The 24958-nt window shown below is 46.1% G+C and overlaps 1 protein-coding gene and 1 non-coding gene across 3 annotated transcripts in view; both read right to left on the reverse strand.

Moving 5' to 3' along the window:
* Nucleotides 1–24958, reverse strand: part of LOC126354714 (diuretic hormone receptor-like) — a 1166839-nt gene that overhangs the window by 887276 nt on the left and 254605 nt on the right. The gene's annotated exons all lie outside the window — the stretch shown is intronic.
* Nucleotides 21898–21971, reverse strand: Trnat-ugu (transfer RNA threonine (anticodon UGU)). The gene has a single exon. It is a non-coding gene; the product is annotated as a tRNA-Thr (tRNA).

The following is a 24958-nucleotide window of genomic DNA, read 5'->3' on the forward strand; positions in this document are numbered from 1 at the left end:
AGGCGCTACAGTATGGAACAGCGAGACCGCTACGGTCGCAGGTTCGAATCCTGCCTTAGGCATGGATGTGCGTGATGTCCTTAGGTTAGCTAGGTTTAAGTAGTTCTACGTTCTAGGGGACTGATGACCTCAGAAGTTAAGTCCCATAGTGCTCAGACCCATTTGAACCATATTTCGGAATACGGGTAGTCAAGCCACGTCGTACTGAGGTTAAACGAAACTAGTTCCGAGTACAGTGGTGGTCACTAAATGGCAATAAGTAGATGTTCAGAAAACAACACAATCAAACTGACCTCTCGCAGTGAGCTCACGATTAAATTAGTCATTATCTTGTGGTAAAAGGGGAGAGACATTCAGCACAGCCCAAATATGGCTCCCGCTGGCCTGGGCATCAACTCCAACTGGGCATGGATTTCGGATACGACTCCGTCATTCGAAGGGGCCTCAGCTCTGTGCCAGAGTTCATCAGCTATAGATGGTGAAGTGTGGTCTCATGTCTGCCTCTTGGCAACCGCCTACTGTACTTTTGTAGTGAGTGAGAAATCTTCACCGAACTGCGAGGGCAGCAACCGAACGTCTGCTGCATCGAGTTAGATCGGGATACTACGAGTGGCAAGCGGCCTTGGATTATCTTCTTGAATTACAATGTCGCTTACACTTGTGACGAGTGTAACGAACTAGCTGCCGTAACTAGAGGTTTTGCTGGGTGGTCATCCATGCAACAATTTTAATCGCCCTACTTATAGGTGCAGCGCCCTTTCTGTTGTGTCGCTCTCACGTGGCAAGGTTCTGGATAGTCATGTGAGCGCTCCGGGGATGAGGAGGCGCGGACTGTCTCCGTACTCCACGCTCTTCATCCCGTAGTGTGCGACCCCTACAGAACAGCGACAGCTTCGTGGTAGTAAATCCCAGAAGCTGCTTTGTATGACAAGTAGTTCTTTACCTTTCGGATTTGCCGTAGGTGGTTGGATTCTTGCGGTTGTGGAACAAGGTGGATAGTAGGATCTTGTAGAGACTTGGTCGATGAATAGGGTGGCTTGGATGCTACGGGTGCTACTGTCCTTATTACATCGCTGAATATGAGTCCGTGTCTATTCTTTGATGTGTGGTTTAATAATCCGTCAGTATCAGGCATCCTCTCCATTTGTCTAAATTTGAGGATATCCTGCTGAGAAGATTTCAGTCGCTGTACAACTGTTGATTAAGTTGTTTGCTGTGTGGGTTGGTTTTGTTTTGCTTTAGGGTGCAAGAAACAACTGGGGTCATACGGTCCTAAGTTGAAACTACAGAACACGAAGAGAGAGAGAGGATTTAATAAACGACTCTATGTCAGTCCCATTGACATAAGATATGGCAGTTGAAAACAGGGACGTGGAGAAAGGGCTACAAAAGGCACCATAGAGAAATGGTCAAAAACTAAAAATTAAATGGCCTTCGTCGTATTGCTTTGGCGGATAAAAAGGAAAACGCGGTTGACAGCCCGCGCGTCATTTTCTAAAACAGCCGGTAAACACAAGCGGGTACGTAAACAGTTTAAAAATGGGCATTCCGTCAGGAATTGGCGGACAGTTGAAACTTTGGCGACTTGGGGACAAAGACGTGGGATTGCGCAACTTATCGAATGACGGTGGCTAAAAAGCCATTGCCCAATAGGCAGCCTACTTAAAATGACCTCCTCCTGGTGAGAGGGCCGAGAGGAGGTCGTCCAAGCCGCTTCGAAAGGCTTAATAAGCCGGAGCTTTCTCCCGTGAAGGGAGGACTATTGGAGAGGCCAAAAAGACACTGCCTCTTGACAGACGGTAGCACCGAGATCATCGGAGGGATTGTAGGAACTATCGGCCCGAGGTACTGGGACTGCAGCCTTGGCAGCAGCGTGAGTAGCCTCGTTTCGTGGCAGACCGTTATGACCAGGAACCCACATTATCATCACAGTGGCTCCATCAAGAGAGAGCAAGTGACAATTTTCATGGAGCCTCTGCAGTAAGGGATGGGCGGCGTATAACGCACACAGACTTCGAAGGGCGCTTAGTCTGAGCAGACGACTCTCAACTGGGCTAGTGTAAAAGGCGCCAGCGGTGGAACGGATGACATGGTGGTGAATGGTGTTGAAGCGGCGAAAGAGCGATGGACGTGCAGACGCATAAACAAAGCACCTGCATCGCATTTTGAAAGGACCGGTACAGAGGAGGAGAGTGGTTCGACTGGTAACCGAAAGACACTGAGGAACCGTGTACAGTGGGCTGCCAGGTAAGACACACAGGAGAACCAAGAGAGTTTCCTATCGAGCATGAGTCCCAGAAATTTAGTAGTTTCAAGGAATGGAAGGGCCACAGGCTCAACATGTAAAAATGACGGGAGAAACCAATTGAATCACCACAAATTCAAACAGACGGTTTTGTCAGTGGAAAAGCAAAAGCCATTGTCGATGATCCATGAGTAAAGACGACATCGCTCAATGACACAGGTACGTCGAGAACTACAATAGACGGCAAAATCGTCAACAAAAATGGAGTCAGAGGTGACCGGTGGGAGAGAGGGCGAGAGGAGGCAGCATGGCCGCCATTTTAGTTGATACAATGTGAAGAAGGAGGTCGACAATCACCCTTGTTCACATCCCTACCATAGGTTACACATTTGGGTAAGTGTCGACAAGATGTTCTAGTGTGGTTGAAACGATGACTCTGGTAGCAGTACATTGGGTTCGGAATGTACGGCCAGACTGTAATGATATCATAGGCTGCTTTGATATTGGACGGAAGCACCACTGTATCAAAGGGGAGAAAAAGCGTGGGCACTAAGGAGGAATATACTCTTTTTCATCATCCAATGGATAGCAATGACACCCGAATCAGAGAGGCAAGATTTGATTTTGACCTCGGTTTTACTATCGAGCAGCCTAGTGTAAACATCAACATGGGCAGAATTCATTGTCCTACGGGCCTCGACTTGAACCTGGTAGCCATAGAGGAGAGAGGCAACAAGCAGTTGTTGTGCTTGAGAATCAGTAATAGTCTCCAAAAGCAAAGCCATTCCGTAGACGAGAGCAGGAATTCACAAGACCGGCAATTGTATAAACATTTTTCCACTGTTAAATGCAGAGGAGAGAGCAGATAGGTGGAAAGAATACATTGAAAGCCTCTATGAGGGTGAAGATTTGTCTGAGGTGATAGCAGAAGAAACAGGAGTCGATTTAGAAGAGATTTGGGATCCAGTATTAGAATCGGAATTTAAAAGAACTTTGGAGGACTTACGGTCAAATAAGGCAGAAGGGATAAATAAAATTCCATGAGAATTTCTAAAATTATTAGGGGAAGTGGCAACAAAACGACTATATGAGTCTGACGACATACCATCTGACTTTCGGAAAAGCATCAACCACACAATTCCGAAGACGGCAAGAGCTGACAAGTGCGAGAATTATCGCACAATCAGCTTAACAGCTCATGCATCGAAGCTGCTTACAAGAATAACATACAGAAGAATGGAATAGATAATTGAGAATGCACTAGGTGACGATAAGTTTGGTTTTAAGAAAAGTAAAGACACGAGAGGGGCAATTCTGACATTACGGCTAATAATGGAAGCAAGGCTAAAGAAAAATCAAGACACGTTCATAGGATTTGACGACCTGGAAAAAGCGTTCGAGAATATAAAATGGTGTAAGCTGTTCGAGATTCTGAAAAAAGTAGGGGTAAGCTATAGGGACAGACGGGTCATATACAATATGCACAACAACCAAGAGGGAATAATAAGAGTGGACGATCAAGAACGAAGTGCACGTATTAAGAAGGGTGTAAGACAAGGCTGTAGCCTTTCGCCCCTACTCTTCAATCTGTACATCGAGGAAGCAATGATGGAAATAAAAGAAAGGTTCAGGAGAGGAATTAATATGCAATGTGAAAGAATATCAATGATACGATTCGCTGATGACATTGTTGAGGAGCTATGACCAATCGTCAACTTCGCTAATGTGACACACATCTCCTCTACTGAGCAAGTGTTCATAGCTGTTAAGGTACGCACATTAGAACCCACGTTTACTGGACATTTTTTCTCGTTTTTGTCCACACTACCACCACTGAAAGTTACCAACCCTACACTCTTCGCAACACAAGAACCGGTGCATGTATTCAACTGTCAGAGGTATCAGAACGGTTTTCGTTTATAGCTTTCAACTCATTCGTTTCCGGTAGAGGAAGCCTTACTTCAAATTAATACATTTGTTGTTCTCCATCATCCTAGAACGTCTGTAACATCATCAAAAAAATGCTCAGAGCACTATGGGACTTAACATCTGTGGTCATCAGTCGCCTAGAACTTAGAACTAATGAAACCTAACTAACATCACACACATCCATGCCCGAGGCAGGATTCGAACCTGCGACCGTAGCAGTCGCGCGTTTCTAGACTGAGCGCCTAGAACCGCTAGACCATCGCGGCCGGCTAACATCATTACGGAATCACCCCGTGTACACGTACATTTACAGACGCCCGCGCCAATAATTTTGGCGCTCTGTAGTCTCGTTGGATGACGTTTCCAGACAAGGGTTCCTATGCAATATACGAAGTACTCACTCCCCTCTGCAAGCCCTAGAAGTCTGTAACGGGACTTTCCGACCACCCTCTATATGAAATTGGTATCTGTTCTTTCGGAGAGCCGGCCGCTGTGGCCGAGCGGATCTAGGCGCTTCAGCCTGGAACCGCGCGACCGCTGCGGTCACAGGTTCGAATCCTGCCTCGGGCATGGATGTGTGTGATGTCCTTAGGATAGTTAGATTTAAGTAGTTCTAAGTTCTAGGGGACTGATGACCTCTGATGTTAATTCCAATAGTGCTCAGAGCCATTAGAAAATTTTTTCTTTCGGACACGTCCGAAAGAACAAATACCATATTCATATATGAACGTAAGAAGTGTCACAGAATCAAACACTCGGCGAAGTGACATTTTGGAACAGGAAATGTAGGGTACGGCCTTTCTCCCGTAACTTCCCAGAGTGACACACGAAATCGGCCGCAGATTGGGCAAACACAGCGTAAGGACTGTCTATAAACGGATAAACAGGATCAAAGCGTGTCTTCAATCAAAACAGGAGGAAAGAGGCACAACTTGCAATATACGCACACCATGTACATGTGAAAAAGCGTATTCTGAAAGGACTGGGTGATCAGCTGTCACCAGAATCAGCTAACATAGGCGGCATTGCAGGCGCGGGCAGGTGGAGAGGTCGAATGTGGTGAAGCACGCGTTGTGTGAAACGACAACATACTTGTAATATTAATCGCCGAACTAAAAAACCTTGCTGTAGAAAGGATATATCACGCTCGTTTATTCATGGAAAATACAGGAATACACAAACATGAAAACAGTTAATCAAAATATCCACGGGTGTACTGCCGGTCTATAGTGTCCAACGGGCACAATATTTCGGCGATCAAACATGTCGCCATCATCAGGTGAACTAACGGACTGAACTCCTGTGAACGTGCCGGCACGGAGATCCGTACGCTATGGCTGCTAAGGGGGAACTGGATTCGGTCACGGCAGCGGGCGAATTTAAATACCCTCCGCCCGCGGCGCGCTCCCTCCGCCGTCCGCGCCCCGCGCCTCAGTAGCGCGGTGGAACAGAATGCGACGGCGTCTGAGATGACGTCGGTGTGATGGCTCTGTCCTCTGTGGTCGTCACAACTTTGCGTTTGCTCGATTTACTCTTGATTAACCCAATCGCTGGTTCCCAAGCCTTGCTAAGATTATAGCCACAGTCACTGTTTATGAGGTCTTCATTGGTGCGAATTTCGATGGCCTCTCTAACAACGCTGTCCCAGTATCTCGACGTCTCTACCAGAATCCTCGTGCGGTCATACTCCATAGCGTGATTTTCCGACAAACAATGTTCAGCGACCGCCGACTTGCTCGGATACATCAGTCGAGTGTGCTTCTGGTGTTCACGGCATCGATCCTCGACGGTACGCATCGTCTGACCAACTTGCCACATTGACACGGAATCTGGTACACGATGGCCTTCAACAAACCGAGGTCATCTTTGGCGCTCCCCACCAGTGGACGAGTTTTATTCGGAGGACAAAACACAGTCCGACCCGGTGTTTCTTCAGAATGTGGGCGATTTTCCCCGAGAGTGCGGCTGTGCCTACATCCTCCCTCGTGGCTTCATCCATCTCAACAGGTTGTGCTGCAGTGGTTGGGCGGAGAGCACGTTGGATCTGCCACCGTAGATGTCGTTGGCTAAGTACACTTGCCTTTCTAAAGAGATGTCATTCCGAGAATGTTGTTCCTAATTTTGCTAAGGTTATGCATCACATCGATTCAGCGTCAGCTAGGAGAATCAAGAAACGAGCCAGCCTCGCATTGGTACGTGAGAGAGTGCAATTCACCCGCCGGAGGCTTGAGTTTATCTCACAGAAATTACTCAAATTACATTTGCAACTGGCTACTAAGTTCACTTCTTTTTCCTGGGATTGGATTGATGGTGTCATCTGGGTGTCAGCTGATTCCGCCCATAAGAAGGCTACGGGACGTCAAACAGCTAAGTTCTCACGTCTCCTTGACAAACCATCTCTGCAGGTTCCGTGCAAGACTGTCATCAATTTGAGTGGCATGGTGTTGAGTGATGATGCGGTCTCGGATTTGCAGAAAGGTCTCAACTTCGCTTCCACCCCCAAGTTCACTCCGGTCGCAGAAATTGTTAGTGTTGTTGAACAGGTTGCAGCTCGACTTCCACCATAATCAGCCGAGGAAATACGTCGTGAAACTTGTCGTGCGTTGACGAAATCCAAGCCGATGAAGTCAAATATCAGCAGTAAAGAGAGGGCGACCATTCGTGATCTGAGGGAACGCTCTGAAATTGTTGTCTTACCGGCTGACAAAGGCAATGCTACAGTTGTTGTCTCCCATAAGGACTACACTGATAAGATGCAGAGCCTGCTAAATGACGATTCCTACCGGAAGATCAGCGTTGACCCTACAAAGAAGGTGGAGTGCAAGACGAGGGTTGTTCTCAAGGACGCAGATTTACCGGAGGGTGACGCTAAGAAGTTGTTACCCCAAGGTCCGGTACCGCCTAGGCTATATGGACTCCCGAAGGTTCACAAATAGGGGGTACCATTACGCCCCATTGTCAGCAACATCAGGGCACCTACATATTTGTTGTCCAAATACCTGACGGGAATATTAAGTCCTTATGTGGGTAAATGCCCTCATCACATCCGTAATTCCGTGGATTTTGTTAACCGCCTTGATAGCTTCAGGTTGGATGAGTCAGATATCATGGTGAGTTTTGACGTCGTTTCCTTTTTATGAGGGTACCCCTGCGAGAATCGCTAGAGTTGATTGGTCAGAGGTTTGACGAGGATACCACTGAACTTTTTAGGCATGTCTTGACTTCCACGTATTTTCTTTTTAATGGAGAATACTACGAACAAACGGTGGGAGTCGCCATGGGTAGCCCACTCTCACCGGTGGTAGCGAATTTGTACATGGAGAACTTCGAGGAGGAAGCCCTGTCGTCATCCGAATGGAAACCTACTTGCTTTTTCCGTTACGTGGACGACACGTTCGTCATCTGGCCACATGGTATGGATAATCTCCTTGACTTCCTTACACATCTAAACTCCATACACCCCAACATCAAATTCATTATGGAGACTGAAACGGAGGCTAAATTACCTTTCCTTGACGTCTTTGTCAGGAGAAGGGCTGACGGCACACTAGGTCATGGGTGTATCGAAAGACAACACACAATGATCTGTACTTGCACGCAGACAGCTGCCACCACCCTTCACACAGGAATGGGGTACTTAAAACTCTAGTACATAGGGCGCGCACTATCTCTGACACAGAGAGTCTACCCCAGGAATTGGAAAATCTGAGAACTATGTTTCGAAAAAATGGGTACTCAGAGTGGCAGATCCAACGTGCTCTCCGCCCAACCACTGCAGCACAACCTGTTGAGATGGGTTAAGTCACGAGGGAGGAGGTAGGCACTGCATTTATTCCATACACAGGCGCACTCTCGGGGAAAATCGGCCGCATTCTGAAGAAACACCGGGTCGGAACTGTGTTTTGTCCTCCGAATAAAACTGGTCCACTGGTGGGGAGCCCAAAGATGACCTCGGTTTGATGAAGGCCGGCATGTACCAGATTCCGTGTCGATGTGGGAAGTTGGTCAGACGATGCTTACCGTCGAGGATCGATGCCGTGAACACCAGAGGCACACTCGACTGATGTATCCTAGCAAGTCGGCGGTCGCTGAACATTGTTTGTCGGAAAATCACGCTATGGAGTATGACCGCACGAGGATTCTGGTAGAGACGTCGAGATACTGGGACAGCGTTGTTAGAGAGGCCATCGAAATTCGCACCAATGACGACCTCATGAACCGTGACTGTGGCTATAATCTTAGCAAGGCTTGGGAACCAGCGATTGGGTTAATCAAGAGTAAATCGAGCAAACGCGTAGTTGTGACGACGACGGCGGACAGAGCCATCACACCGACGTCATCTCAGACGCCGTCGCAATCTGTTCCACCGCGCTACTGTGGCGCGGGGCGCGGACGGCGGAGGGAGCGCGCCGCGGGCGGAGGGTATTTAAATTCGCCCGCCGCCGCGACCGAACCCAGTTCCCCCTGAGCAGCATAGCGTACGGATCTCCGTGCCGGCACGTTCACAGGAGCTCAGTCCGTCAGTTCACCTGATGATGGCGACATGTTTGATCACCGAAATATTGTGCCCGTTGGGCACTATAGACCGGCAGTACCCCCGTTGATATTTTGATTATCAAATACGCCGGGAGAAACTCAAGAATCACATGAAAACAGTTTATAAGAAAGAAATAAAGCCTCAAGTTGAACGGATCATGGATTTATGTGCTGCAGCGAACGACCGTTGCTGGTCGCATGGAGAGGACCGCGGCAGTAATGACCATGGAAAAGCCCTTGGACGTTGGTGCTCCGTTTAGGATCTGCGCCCCAAAGCTCGGATCCAACCCACCACCAGCAGTGGAGTGTGAAGCTTTGACAATGCGAGCCACTCGTGTTGTCGAAAAGACCGAAAACACCTTTAAGCATGCTTCGACCGAAGACGCAGAGACAGAAGCCAACAGGCAATTGGTATACGCAATATTGCACGATATTAGTGAGAAGTCTCCTTGATGCAGACAGGGAGAGTGGAAATAATTTTTGTGTCATTTGCTTGCGGCCTTGGGAGGATTGTTTGTAACATCGTGTTATTACGTTGAGTGTTGCTGAAAGTATAGCCTTTTGAAAGAGCGCAGTAATATGTAGCTACTGCTTACATGTTTATTTGCAATTCATAACCCTCAGGCCTTGTTGTGCCTCTATGATCTGTCAGAGCCCTACTTTGCTTCAGTGAGGGTGCTCAGCTGCGGTGGTGGCCGGTCCGTTCCTTGACGTCAGCCCGTAGCGATAACCATCAAAGCGGCGGCCGTTATGTGGCCGTGGAAATTGCCCACTCCCGCGCCCACACCGCTGTCTGGCACTGCCAGTTTCCGTCCTGCAGTCGTTACCGTCTAACTGACACTGATAACGCCGATGCCGCACGGCTGCGTCATAACTGGCCGAGAGCGGGCTCTCTTTTCACACTTTAATCCTCGGGTAGACAGGGCACGATCTACACCGTATCCAAAGCGTCAGATACACCGAAGCGACGAAAGCTGGGCAGATATCTGTGAAGCGCTTCTGTTTTTCAAAGGCATGTAAGTACGTAGCTAATTTACGGTGCCACACCTGTGTTATGAAACTCTAACGTAGCGTCAGCTACGAGGTGAAGCACTACCAATGTATGAAGGGTCCAATCTCACTGAAATTCTTTGCCACAGCGTTTACTGGATAATATTAAGGCGTTAACGGTTGTTAAATATTATAGCAAACGAGGAGCTGGGTGTTGGTAAAGTGCTAGGAAACGGAAACATAGCACTTCACTCATAAAAGCTTTAATTTTTTTCTTTCAATTATCTAAAGTTAACACTACCAAAGTAATATGAGAAAATAAACAAAAGTCTTAATATTAGAAAATTCGGAAACGTTCAGCTGTTTCAAAATGTGAGTTTGCGTAGATCTTCTATCAAAATAATCTCAGCGAAGCATAGGAGAAATTCAGGCATTTGTACACTGTGCAGTCACATTAATGTGACCACTAGCTTCGTTCGACATCAAGCGGCAATACCACTCATAGACGACAGGTGGCAGCACTGGCACGGAGTGGTATACAGAACCTGTCGACGGGACATGCGAATCAGTGCAGTGGTTGGCGTAATAAGGAACGTGGGTGATTTATCTGTCGTCCAAAACGGCATGGTCATTGGCTTTCCAGGCAAGGGCGAAGGCATTTCCGAAATGGCTAAGCTTGTAAACAGTCCGCGTGCCGCCGTGGTTGAAGTATAACCCTCATGGAAAAATTGCGCTATCGGTGCCGAGGCTACTGTGTTGCACAAAGGACGATAGAAGACAGGTGTGTATGCTGGCTGTGGAGATGTGCAACTGTTGAGCAACGATCGCACAGATTGTCCAAAGGGCTACCAACAGAGTCTCCTCTACGACCATCAAGCGATCGTTGCTGCGTATGAGCCTCTGCAGCAAGAGCCTGGTTCACACATCGATACTGACTGCTTTTCATCAGCAAGGTAGGCTGGAATTTTTAGGGCAGTACCGCAACTGTACGTTCACTGAGGTGGCCTTATGAAATGAATCAGGTTCTGTGCCCCATGGGACATGGCCGTTGGAGTGTGTGGCCCAGCAACAATCATGGCAATGGTCCAGGACGGACTAGGGAGCGCCGTGTGGGATTAGCCGAGCCGTCTATGGCGCTGCAGTCACGGACTGTGCGACTGGTCCCGGCGGAGGTTCAAGTCCTCCCTCAGGCGTGGGTGTGTGTGTTTGTCCTTAGGATAATTTAGGTTAAATAGTGTGTAAGCTTAGGGACTGACGACCTTAGAAGTCGAGTCCCATAGGATTTTACATACATCTGAACATTTTTTGGACAAGGGAGCATTATGAAGTCGGGAACGTTCGTAGCATTCACTCGCTGTTGCCAACATTCTGGGTGGTTCAAGTACGCATCTTTTCTCGGGGGTCGTCTCCATCCCCAAAGTGCAGTTTGTTTTCCTCGGCAAAGTGATATCAGCCACCAGGACCATACAACGTGTCACACAGCTCACAGTGTACGTCCGTGATTCTAAGAGCTTCAGAACGAGTCTACTCGACACACCTATCCACAACAATCCACGGTTATTAGCCCATTCGAGAATATGTGGGTCGTTGATCGGGATGTTCTCTACTGATAAATGTAGCGCAACTGACCACAGCACTGGAGGTGGCATGGCGCCAGATCTCTGCCGATGAGTCGGAGTATGACTATAATGTACATATGACCTGTGGTCGTTGCACGGTGGCCCTGGCAGCAGTCCACATACACAGAGTTGTGTTGGTGCATGTCAGAGTATGGTGAAACGAGTAAGTGTGCAGACGTTTCCAGACGTGCTAATGGTGACTGTGTGTTAAAAATAGCTGAAAGAACACATATTGATGACGTTATGAGGGGTATAATACTAGGGCGACTGGAGGCTGGTTAAATATAGCAGGTCGTAATATCGGCCCTCCGTGTGCCACGAAGTGTGGTCTCAAGATTATGGAAACGATTACAGCAGGCACAAAGTGTCCAGGCGCTTCAGTACTGGAGGTCCACAGTGTACAGAACCACAGGAAGACCGATATCTCACCATCAGTGCGCGCAGACTGCCACAGAGTACTGAACGTATCCTTTCTCGGGACCTTACCGCAGCCACGGGAACAGTTGTCTCCAGACACACAGTCTACAGCGACTGAACAGACATGATTTATTCGCCCGGAGACAAGCAAGGTGCATTCCACTGACCCTTAAAATGGTCCCTGGTTATGATCAGGGACGAGTCCAGATATAGTCTGAACAGTTATCCTCGCCAGGTTTTCATCTGGCGTGAACCAGGACCCAGATACCAACCCCTTAATGTCCTTGAAAGGGACCTGTATGGTGGGCATGGTTTGTGGGTGTGCTGTGGGATTACGATTGGTGCATGTCTTTGACAGGGAAACTGCGAAAGGGCAGGTGTATCTAGACGTCATTTTTCATCAGTATGTCCACCTTTTCAGGGTTGCAGTGAGTCCCACCTTCCTCCTGATGAATGATAACGCACTGCCATCTAGGAGGAGTACCTTGGAACAGAATACATTAGGTGAATGGAGTTGCCTGCCCGTCCTCCACACCTGAACCCCATCGAGCAAGTCTGGGATGCTCCCGGTCAACGTATCGCTGCACGTCTTCAAACCCCTACGAAACTTCAGGTGCTCCGACAGGCACTGGTGCAAGAATGGGAGGCTATCCAGAGTATACCAACCTGTAGTGCGACCTATGTACGTGTGCATGGTGGTCATATCCCATATTGATGTCAGGGTACATGTGCAGGAAACAGTGGCGTTTGTAGCACATGTGTTTCGGGACAGTGTTCTCAACTTATCACCAATACCGTGGACTTACATATCTGTGCGGTCTATGATAGCTATGTGCCTATGCTATTAGCACACATCTTGTGTGGCACCACATTCTGTATTTATCACGAAATATTTAATCAAGACGTGAATATACACTTGACAGCCCAAGAAGTCAGAACAACCAACAGGCGACATAGAGTAATGCGAAGTATTAGTTTTATCTGAATCAGATTAATATTATTTGAACTCTTCAAACAGAGTTCCAAATGACGCAGCCTAGACCCATAAGAGATGTATAAATAAAATTTCAGCGCGAATGTCTACGTAGCTAACTAAAATAGCAAATAGTGATTACAGTAATCCTGAGTATAATATAAATTACAGGATCAACTCCAAAACAAATCATAAATAAAATGTACGGCACAGGAATAACTCCGAACGCAGGAGGTGCAGTCTGCACATGAAGGTACTCACCAACAGCTGCACCAAAACGCTCAGCAGTCCCTATGCCCAAGATACCTGTGGGCAGCAAATAGTAGAGAAAGAATCGAGGCCGTCTTCCACCAAATACGAGCGACGTGCTTCTCGAGCATGTAAGGTGTAAAAATTGCAACACACATTTTCTATCACAATAATATTCCACGTCGGCAGTTGCTCGTAGTGCTCACGTCGAGGTAGTGTTGGCGACTTTTTGTGTGTAGAATAATAAAGGTGACGGACACCCAGCCGGCCGGTGTGGCCGAGTGGTTCTAGGCGCTTCAGTTAGGAACCCCGTGATCGTTTCGGTCGCAGGTTCGAATCCTGCCTCAGGCATGAATGTGTGTGATGTCCTTAGATTAGTTAGGTTTATATAGTTCTAATTTCTAAGGGACTGATGATGTTAAGTCCCATAGTGCTCAGAGCCACTTGAGTAATTTTGTAACTGACACACAATGTCAATATTGGTCTTCGGAAAAATTGTTTGGTCAAGAAACCCCCTTAGGAATTGTGCACGGTTCATTTCCCTGATAAAGCACTTAAGTATTTGCACTGTGATAGCTTATTGGTCTCTTTACTGTGGACGACTGTTTTCCAGCGACGAGTAACGACTGAATTTTTTCAAGCCTCACGACAACTGCATATATTAGATATTCTTCATGGAACAGAACAATGCATTTTCCATCTCTCGGACGATAGGGGTGAGGTCATCTGTCTCACTACTATTAGCATACTATCGGAAGCAAAGCCACAGTAATAATTAGCCGACACGAAGATGGATTTCGCGTTTTCTAAATGAGAACGAAAAGCTGGTTGCCATACCGCCCAATTTGGAAGCAGCTAAGTGGTCAGAATAAGCTTCACTTATCGGAGGATGACGCATATTAGAAGCTCACTCATAATCTGAAAGTTTATTGTCACAGAGACTAAGGATTCTTGTGTGGCAGACAAAGACATTTATGCCTATGTGGCTCACATTTCAGGTATTTGTATTGGTACACAAGGACTAGGCCCCTCTCCTACCAGTTGTTAAAGCGATTACTTTGCCTTCTTGTATACTGGTGATACGTATAGCTGGGGCCCAACAAAACCAGACAGTGGACAAGTAGAGTTACAACTGTGAAACATGGAACAGTGGCTGCTATGAAATAGATTGGGGCTATATTTTTGGTTCGGTTTATCAGAAATAGTAAATCCTGAGCTATGGAATATGCAGATAATTTTCTTTTATTCGAATAAATATACGTTGTAGTCGGTTTCGACGAAATAGGAATTCTGTGTCGACCATCAGTGGAGATATATTCTACACAATTAATATCTCAGTACTGTCAGCTACGTGAAAATTGCGAACGACAGAAACACTTAGAAGTCTTGTCAGTTCCGCGTCGTCCAGAAAGTAATTGTGTTACGGCTCGGTGCATTGCTTTTATAAATCATACTGTTCTTCCGACGCCTTTCTGTGGGTGACAGCCAATATTTCTGAGTGGCTGAGCACAGAATCTGGCTCCTTTCTTTTCGTTTGGATTCTCACGGAACAAATGACAAGCGGCCAGAGGAATTTCGAGTTTCCTAAATAACACAATAAATCCAGAGGATAACCAGCAAGAAACATATATTTCCATAAAAAAGTAAGTGCTCTCCGTTTTTCAGTCTAACACGCGCAACGATTTTCTTTTCAACGATGTCGTCAGAGAGTATTCAGTCGGCTGATTCGTAAAGTAATGCTACGCTTCCGTACCATTGTTTGATGCGTATCACGTTTTCCACGTGAAGTTATTTCTGTACAAGACCTGCACAAGTTATGATTATATTTTAAAATTACAGCACAGATAGTCTACTGAACAAATGCAAGCCCCAGTGCATCATATGCTAATGTCTCTTGTCTATGTGAAAATATCATTTAATCTTAGTGCTCGTCTGATAAAGGCAGCGTTCAGTACGTTCAAATGTTTAATAACGATTCTAAATACTTTGCATGCAATATATCACGCGAAAACAAAATTTATTTTCAACATGATACACTGCCTGACGAGTGAAGCATCCAGAATACATGGTCGGATGTAAATATAACTTGGTAAACGTACGCACCATCAACAGATATGTAAATGATTAGAGTTGGAATTCTCTATGGCAGGTATAACCGATACCAGATGGCAGTAGTGTTGGTCATGTTTACTGCCGTTATTATGTCTGGTAGGATATAAAATTGGACGACAGTGCCAAAAGTTGAGTAATGATTGTTGAGTCAAAGATGCTGAGAGACTTGTGAGACAGCCTTATCAGCATCTGATAAGCGTCCTGAGTGTGGGCCTTCTCTTAGCTGTGTAGCTGAGATGCATAAAATACAGGGCGGTAAAAAACAGTCAGAAAAACTTGCCAGGGTTTTTCAGGGTGGGTTGCACTGAGATATAATTGTTAAGAGAAGAATCCTGTAGTTAGTCCGATTCTGATTTAATTAACATTGACGTTAGCCAATGAGCTCGTGGTGCCCACAGATTCAAACACTTGCACACGATAAAATGCGGCATTGCTCACACATCTGTGTGTCAATGAGTTGTCACTTTTTCAAACGATTTTTACCAGTAAAAATGTGCCTTTTAGGAAGTAGTAACTCAATGCTACGTGGCGAAGAGCTACGCTTTTACGGTGTGAGGAAACTAAACGGAGGGTCTGTTTTGCGTCACAATTCCTTGCAAGCTGCCTGACTTTGCACACGCAGATACATGGCTGACTAATTTCAATGCCGATTAAATTTTAAGCGGCACAGCCTTTTGATTTTTTTCTTCACAATTATTTATCAGCACAAATTCCTCTGCGACGCTCTTACAAGCTTTCGAGGCTGTTTGTACAGTTTTCTGGGGCGTTCAAATGTGACAGTGGCCCCGTTGTAGGACTACATGGGAACGTTAGGGCACACATAGTCGCTGACACAGGTTCCGGTCGACCACGCGTGATCACCACAAGCAGGGACAGCCATGTTGTGCACCAAACACATTGTAAGCTATTCACATCTGCATATGCCATCTGTGAGCAAGTAAATGAGACCCTGTAACGTTCAGAATCATCCTGTACCTCTTATCGGAGACTAGAAGCACTCAACCTAGGGAATTGATATCCTATGCGTAGCCTCCCATTAACACAAAACAAATGGCTGAATTTGGATTGGTGCCGTGACTGGGAAGCATGAAATACTGATGAATGGCATTGCATAGTTGTAAGGTGTCTAGATTGTGCCACCATATATTTAATATTCTATAAATTCCTTTCCATTTAAAGGCATACTAGCTCGCGTATACGGCTTCTCTCAGGGTCCTGATATGGGATTGTGTGGTATTTGGAATAAAACTATAAATTTTAAAGTATCAGGGGTAAAATAATTTTATTGTTACGTATTGTAGCTATTTACAAAATTTGTTAAAGTGTAAGAGGTATTTAAATTATTGCTAACATATTCTATTTACAATAATTTTTTATAAACAAAATTTTCAGTTTGTTGTTTGGGTTGTTTTAGAATTTCCTACTCGAGAGCAAGCCATCTATAGTTGAGCTCGAGAGAACCAGGAGTATTTGAGGTTGATGCAGCAATACTTTGAAGCTTGTTCTTGCACTCTGTTAATTGTAAACCTGTAGGCTAATGTGATTGTAAATTGCAGTCTTGTAAATTTGAACGGCAGTTCAGTAGAGTTTAGTGGTACTCTGGGGATAAATAGTGTGTGCTCTGTTATTTTCAGCCGGCTGGAGTGGCCTAGCGGTTCTAGGCTCTACAGTCTGGAGCTGTGCGACCACTGCGGTAGCAGGTTCGAATCCTGCCTCGGGCATGAATGTGTGTGATGTCCTTAGGTTAGTTAGGTTTAAGTAGTTCTGAGTTCTAGGGGACTGATGACCTCAGATGTTAAGTCTCATCGTGCTCAGAGCCATTTGAACCCATTTTTTTTTTTTTGTTATTTTCAGTCATAAGTTCGGCTTCAATGATTAGCTGTTTCACGATCATTTTTGTTGCATTGCATGGTTTTGGTGAGATGAGATTTCTGTGTAGTGCGATCGGACAATTTTAACTCGAAGGAATTGTAGTGGCATTCCTGGTACTTGTGAAGAGTTAAGAAATTTTCTAGGGAAGTTATATTCCACACTCAGCACGACATTCTTTTGAATATTAAAGCTGATATCGTCAACAATATTACTTTTAGTTGCTAAAATTGCCCTTTCAAATAGCCAGTCTAAATTGGCATAGTTGTGAACAATGTTTGGTTGAATTTGGTAGATTGATTCGTTTACAGCAGCCTGTATGTTGCAGAAATCACTGTTGAGTTTAATTAGGCCGGTCGTCTGGTCAGTAGGATATATGACTTCGCCTATTTCTAAAAGTTGCTGAGCAAAATATGCTGTTCTTTCGTCTTTCAATGGTTCACATCTAATATCTTTTTATCGGTCTCAGTGTCTGTATGTATGGCCAGAGATGTGATTGTTTTAAACATGCGCTGATCTCGTCTGCTGATGTTAACTTGCGAATAACTGGAAGTGTCTGTCGATTACCTCCTGAGTGTATGAGTAGAGCTCCACCCATTACTTCAGAGATTCCTCTCAAGTCTTGTAACGTCCTGTCCATTGCTCCGAGTGATCTTTTGTGTGCCATTGTTCACTCGTTCCAGAGGATTATCTTAGCTTGCTTTGGAAGTTCACCCCTCCAGATGCCCTTCGAAATTTTACATACCGGGAACTATTCAACGTTAGCTATAGGGCGGAACGGCCCCTTCGTCCTCCAGCCATTACTGTCGCTGCAATGCCTGATGATGCTAGTGAAAATGCGATGTGTTGTTTATCACGTATTTTCGCAAGCAATAGATTTAGTAGAAACGTTTTCCCGGTGTCGCCTGATGCGGCCAAGTATACAAATCCGCCATTATTGTTGTCGATCTAATCCATGATAACACCGTAAATTTCCTTCTGTTTGTCGTTGATGAGTGGTTAGTTGTGAACAACGTATTGAAGTAGATCGTTGATGATGCTTTTCTTTGTTATTTCAAGATTTAGTACACTGATACCGTCTTTCCGTGGTGCTGGCACCCCAAGATATGCTAAGGTCTGGTTGTTCATTGACAAACATTTACGTTCAAGGCGAATGAGGGTTTCATCGACGATGTCGTCGCTGGACTGATGATCAATTCAGAATGAGCTACTTGGAATTAGTACAGTGCGTCATCACTCGTATTTTCTTTGAATGAGTTCCATAGCTGTTTTGGATTCGATGGTTACATGTTCTTAGAATTAAGGCGAGTAAGTCTCTCGTTTGTTCAACTGAGGCTGTGAGTGTGGTTTCTTTTAGGGTTAGTTCCCAGTGGCTGTCGTTTTCCTTCAATCCTGAGCGTTGGCATGCTTCTCTGCACGTCTGGAATAGGTAACCGTCAACAGTCGTGAGATCTCTGAACGTTATTCGTTCCCGTATGCCGTGTATGAACATCCAGAGATAGAAACATACGACATTAATCGAATGTACGATGTGTACTCAGTGTAATGCGCCAGTTTTTTATTTTGTTCAAATTCTTTGTTTTCTTCACTGAAAGACTTTTGTTTTTGTGCTCGCATACAGTAACGTTTTCGCGAATGTATTCGTTTGGTGCAGTTGGTAAAAAACTGTTACTATCGTGTTGTGAGGTGGTTCGCTTGCAGTTATTCTGGCGGTGTCCTTTGTCAAGTAAAGTGTCTGTACGTATTGCTGGACGTTGCAGAGATGGTTCGCGTTCGTGTTTGGGAAAACCGAAAATCCGCCACGCTGTTTCGTACATGACGATCTCGTCGTTTTTGTTTCGTTGTTCGCTGTCTTTGGCTGTTTGAAATACTGCAATGTCACTGTCCTTGTTCACATATGTTGATAGATATCACAGAGCTGCTGTCTTCTGCATCTATGGGTGCTTGGAGCATATTGAAGAGTAGTGTGATATATGGTACTACCCATTGATTATCTATTTCCAGTTCGTCGCTGCCCCGTATTCCTACTTTTGCTCTGAAGCTACCGCTTTCGGGTGATCGTCTTCTGTATTTGGGATAGTCACCAACTCCGGTTTATGTGTCGTCGAAATGTTCGTATACGTTCCATAGCTCATACAAAGCGAAATGCGTTTAATAGCCCGCATTGCCCGTGAATCGCGTTTTTCGCTACTGTGTAGCACAGTTTCGGATCTTCTTGTGAAATGGGAGATTCAGGGTGGATTATTTTGTCGATACCCATGGAATGAATACTGTCGTTGAGCCATATGAGACTGTGCGAGTGAGGGAGTCCTAGTTTTTGCCATTCGTTTGTGTACAACTAACGGTTCCTGAGATATGGCATTTGTTGATGACGTCAATAAATTTCATTTGTCTTTGTCTGAAAAATAGAGCTATTATATCAAGTCGACGCATGGTGAGTTGTCCATATCTTTAGTTATTCTTTAATTTCTGGCCACGACAAGTTGCATGTGAATGTTATGAAGAGGTTAGGTCGTCCATACTTTCTTATGTAGTTCATGTCGTCAAGAGTGTATTCGTGCATGTGTCTCTGAGTCCTTATATGTGATGTGGGTAAGATTACCATTGTTCCATTGTTCAATGTTTCCGTCATTTATGCGTCTCGAAGCTGGATATATTCTTCCCTTCCTAGTTGCTTCTGACTCAGTCTTATGTGAAGCATCCATTCCGTTTCTATTTTTGCATGCATACCTACCAGGGATCGTTGTAATAAACGGTGGGTGTTGAGAATGTGATTGTATGTTTCATTGTCTCTGATTACTAAGCGGTAAGCATAGAACTTGTTTCACGACTGTTTCAGGTTGGATTTATTTCATAAAATGATATGCATCTTCTCCGAGCAGAAATATTAATCAATATCGGAGTGTATCATATGAACGAAGTGTCTCAGCAATGCGTTGTAGTCTTCTTCTTTGTAGTATAATTATGTCACGACTTGTGTTTTCATTGTCCACAGTTACGATGGCGACTTCGTCTATCTGAGGTGCATTAAATTAATGTTTGTGTTCTCCAGGCGGTGCTTTGCCGGCTCCAATTATAGCTTTACAGGCACCAGAAATTATTTGGTCTAGAGCTGTTTTAAATATGTGAATCAGTTGAATATATTTGAGCAAGACGGGTCTTTTACCAGTCTGTAGTCCCACCAGTGGCGAACACCAGAATGTACTAAAAAGGCTTCAAATGTTCCGGAACATTCCACAACATGCGACAAAGTTCAGGATTGTTTCACAATGATATACGATGTACCGGGATGTTCCCGAACATTCTGGAATCTTTGCGAAAGTCTGACTATTCCAGAACATCCGTGATCATTGTGCAACATTCTGGAACATTCTAGAATGTAGTGGAATGCTCTCGAATACTCTCGAATGCTGTGGAATGATCTCGAATACTCTCAAATGTTCTAGAAATTTATAGAGGTAGAACCTTCACCTCCTTCAATAAAAATGGGAACCTTCTTCGTGGATGGGGAATGAGGGCTACCACTCCATATAACTCCCATGATCGTACGAGGACACGTTTCTGAGGTTTGCGGCATGTACCTTGTACACTTTTACTTCTATGGTATATATTGATTAGATTACTATAAACGATGCAAAATCACTAGCACCACATACTAACAGTTTCTGTAGCACTCCGAGTCTGAGAGTTAGAACTGAGCATCAACAGAAAGGGCGGTACGGGCAACGGTTTTCTCAGAAGGCGCTATCGGCTAAAGACGGGCTGGTGGGAGGGGGGAGGAGTTATTGTTCAGTAGGGGGGGGGGGGGGAGACTGTTTACTGCCATGAGTTAGGTGGCGACTGTTTACAATTCTGGAGTCTGCAGAACCCATGGAAGCGCGGGCAATGCAGGCGAGAGGTTGCACTGTGGTGGGCCGAAGAAACGATTTCAGAGTATCGTACCCGGAGGCGGAACGGCGGGAGCAGAATAAGGCGAAAATACATTCATTTTATTGCGAAGGACTGTTTCAGGTTACAAACGATGGTTGCGGCAGAACATCCGAGAAATCTTCCCCGGGAAGTGCTGAATCACGCTTCCTCTGAATATCAGAGATGCGTTTTTGATTGTCGGAGAGTTAAGGCCACAAGAGAGGAAATGGACTCTTCCAGAACTTTTTCTGAAAGGAGTATGAGCTTCAGGCGATTGGCTGGCGGATTCATGACCCATGCTGTGGGCGGAAATGTTATTGTAATGGCCACTGCGATTCGTCACCTGAGCGCAAACATAGACGACACGTGTCCAGGAGAGAATGGGTATACAATCCTGAGACACTTCCCTGCTGGTGGGACCCAGGGCGGAAATTCTGGCAGTTAGATTTTGAGATGTATTGATTTCGACTAAAGGAGCGCCGAAGTCGTTTCTCTGTGAACACATTTGTTATTCCGTTTTCTCGAATGACGATTATGTTTGATGATTAACTGATACCTCAGTTTCCGACAGGTGTTGTTGACATACCTCGATGTGGACGGTTGAAGATGTGTGCCCCGACAGGGACTCGAACCCGGGATCTCCTGCTTACATGGCAGACGCTCTACCCATCTGAGCCACGGAGGACACAGATAAAGAGCGCGACTGTCGGGACTTATCCCTAGCACGCTTGCCGTGAGACTCACATTCCCAACTGTCCGCAGTTCTACATATGTATTGTACCTTATAGACATTTGCCCACACACTCATTACTCGCGCACGCTTTGGCGATTTCCGTAAGAGTTTGGGCAATCTGTGGGCATTCGCACAGATGAAGGTCAATGGCTGGTTAGCCTTTAACTATATATACGAAGACAGTAACTTGTTCTCGAAAGAACAGTTACTGTTGATGACCGTGCAGGTTTTCTCTGGAATAAATGATGACTAAATGACAATCTCATCTGCCGACAGGTGTTGTTGATATACCTCGATGTGAACAGTTGAAAATGCGCGCCCCGACCGGGACTCGAACCCGGGATCTCCTGCTTACATGGCAGACGCTCTATCCATCTGAGCCACCGAGGACACAAATGAATAGCGCGAATGCAGGGATCCTCACGTGAAGCGTGCTAGGAATATGTCCCTGCAGTCACGCTATTCATGTGTGTCCTCGGTGGCTCAGATGGATAGAGCGTCTTCCATGTAAGCAGGAGATCCCGGGTTCGAGTCCCGGTCGGGGCACGCATTTTCAACCGTCCACATCGATGTATGTCAACAACACCTGTCGGATGCTGAGGTTGTCAGTTAGGTATCATTTATTCCAGAGAAAAGCTGCACGGTCATCAACAGTAACTGTTCTTTCAAGGACAGGTTACTGTCTTCGTATATACTATTATTTATCTCTCCGTGGAGTATGATGCACACTGAAGCGCTTCTTTAAGGAAGAATACTTGAGTAAAATCTCTGTCCCTGGCTAGTGATCTGACAGCAGTCTTAACTTGTGTTCTGTTTTGTGCTTAGACACTTTTAGCCCAAGTAGTTCGCAGAAATATTCTGTGTCCGCTGTGTAGCCAGAGAATTACACATAAGCGACATACGTCATCACTGTGTAGGCAGAGTATTATACACTCCTGGAAATGGAAAAAAGAACACATTGACACCGGTGTGTCAGACCCACCATACTTGCTCCGGACACTGCGAGAGGGCTGTACAAGCAATGATCACACGCACGGCACAGCGGACACACCAGGAACCGCGGTGTTGGCCGTCGAATGGCGCTAGCTGCGCAGCATTTGTGCACCGCCGCCGTCAGTGTCAGCCAGTTTGCCGTGGCATACGGAGCTCCATCGCAGTCTTTAACACTGGTAGCATGCCGCGACAGCGTGGACGTGAACCGTATGTGCAGTTGACGGACTTTGAGCGAGGGCGTATAGTGGGCATACGGGAGGCCGGGTGGACGCACCTCCGAATTGCTCAACACGTGGGGCGTGAGGTCTCCACAGTACATCGATGTAGTCGCCAGTGGTCGGCGGAAGGTGCACGTGCTCGCCGACCTGGGACCGGACCGCAGTGACGCACGGATGCACGCCAAGACCGTAGGATCCTACGCAGTGCCGTAGGGGACCGCACCGCCACTTCCCAGCAAATTAGGGACACTGTTGCTCCTGGGGTATCGGCGAGGACCATTCGCAACCGTCTACATGAAGCTGGGCTACGGTCCCGCACACCGTTAGGCCGTCTTCCGCTCACGCCCCAACATCGTGCAGCCCGCCTCCAGTGGTGTCGCGGCAGGTGTGAATGGAGGGACGAATGGAGACGTGCCGTCTTCAGCGATGAGAGTCGCTTCTGCCTTGGTGCTAATGATGGTCGTATGCGTGTTTGGCGCCGTGCAGGTGAGCGCCACAATCAGGACTTCATACGACCGAGGCACACAGGGCCAACACTCGGCATCATAGTGTGGCGAGTGATCTCCTACACTGGCCGTACACCTCTGGTGATCGTCGAGGGGACACTGAATAGTGCACGGTACATCCAAACCGTCATCGAACCCATCGTTCTAACATTCGTAGACCTGCAAGGGAACTTGCAGTTCCAACAGGACAATGTACGTCCGCATGTATCCCGTGCCACCCAACGTGCTCTAGAAGGTGTAAGTGAACTACCCTGGCCAACAAGATCTCCAGATCTGTCCCCCATTGAGCATGTTTGGGACTGGATGAAGCGTCATCTCACGCGGTCTGCACGTCCAGCACGAACGCTGGTCCAACTGAGGCGCCAGGTGGAAATGGCATGGCAAGCCGTTCCACAGGACTACATCCAGCATCTCTACGATCGTCTCTATGGAAGAATAGCAGCCTGCATTGCTGCGAAAGGTGGATATACACTGTACTAGTGCCGACATTGTGCATGCTGTGTTGCCTGTGTCTATGTGCCTGTGGTTCTGTCAGTGTGATCATGTGATGTATCTGACCCCAGGAATGTGTCAAAAAAGTTTCCCCTTCCTGGGACAATGAATTCACGGTGTTCTTATTTCAATTTCCAGGAGTGTACTTAAGTTACATACATCATATGAACAGCGGCCAACGCCCCAACGAGCAGCTCATCGGTGCAGTAGAATTGCTGTCTGTATTTCAGTAAGTTGTTTTTCTGAATGAACCGGTCAGTGTGTAGGTCTTTTGTTCCTCACCGCTAATCGGTATCAGCGAACTTTGGTTGCAACTAATAAAGGGGGACAGTCTAAAGAAAATCAAACATACGTTTTGCCAATTTCAGAATTACACTTAGGGTTGAATTTGTCATCGAGTACTCCATATTTATAAAGTTTAGCATTCTTTATCTTTCTTGAGAATAAATCATTTGTGGAATCCTAGCTGTGATTGATTCTAGTTGCATCTCGATTGAAATAATTGATTTGAAGTAGAACAAGAAGATGAGACTTCGTTTTATAGAAATCCCTAGGTCTAGACTCACTGGCAGGGTAGTTTTAATAATTTTTAGGCTTGATAATTCCACTGTGGATACAAAATTACGCAGTCAACCACACACGCCATACGTCACGAACGCCGTATAATTACATAGTGTTCAGCAACGAACTGCGGATCTGCACTATCCCAGATGACCAACATCGGCGAGTATGGCGGCAAGCTGAGGAAACGGATCATTGTTTTATTACTTCGACGAGGCACGTGTGGTAGCCAGGTCACTACGGGTAAAGCCTGAACAACTTTGATGTCACAATTGTGTGTCCCGTGTCCTCATGCGACCACATACTGTTGCTATTTTTCAGCAGGATTCCATGGGAAGCAAGATCTTCAGATCCATCCCTGGTAAAAAATTTGTTCGACCAACTCGGAAGTTAACTTCATCCCAGCGCCCCCATGCATAATATCAAGTACCAGTTGTGCTGTCGTAGTCCAGCTTGTCACGTGAGAGGATACAATACACGCTCGACTCGAGACGTCAAAGACCTGGTAAACCCTCGAGGTTCAGGCTGGAGTACTTATTCAGGATTTTGTTTCCAGTTTTTTCACACAGGTTAATACTGTTACATAAACTTACAGGCTGAGAATAAC

Source organism: Schistocerca gregaria, chromosome 3 (genome assembly GCF_023897955.1).
Source record: "Schistocerca gregaria isolate iqSchGreg1 chromosome 3, iqSchGreg1.2, whole genome shotgun sequence".
Taxonomy (NCBI): Eukaryota; Metazoa; Arthropoda; class Insecta; order Orthoptera; family Acrididae; genus Schistocerca; species Schistocerca gregaria.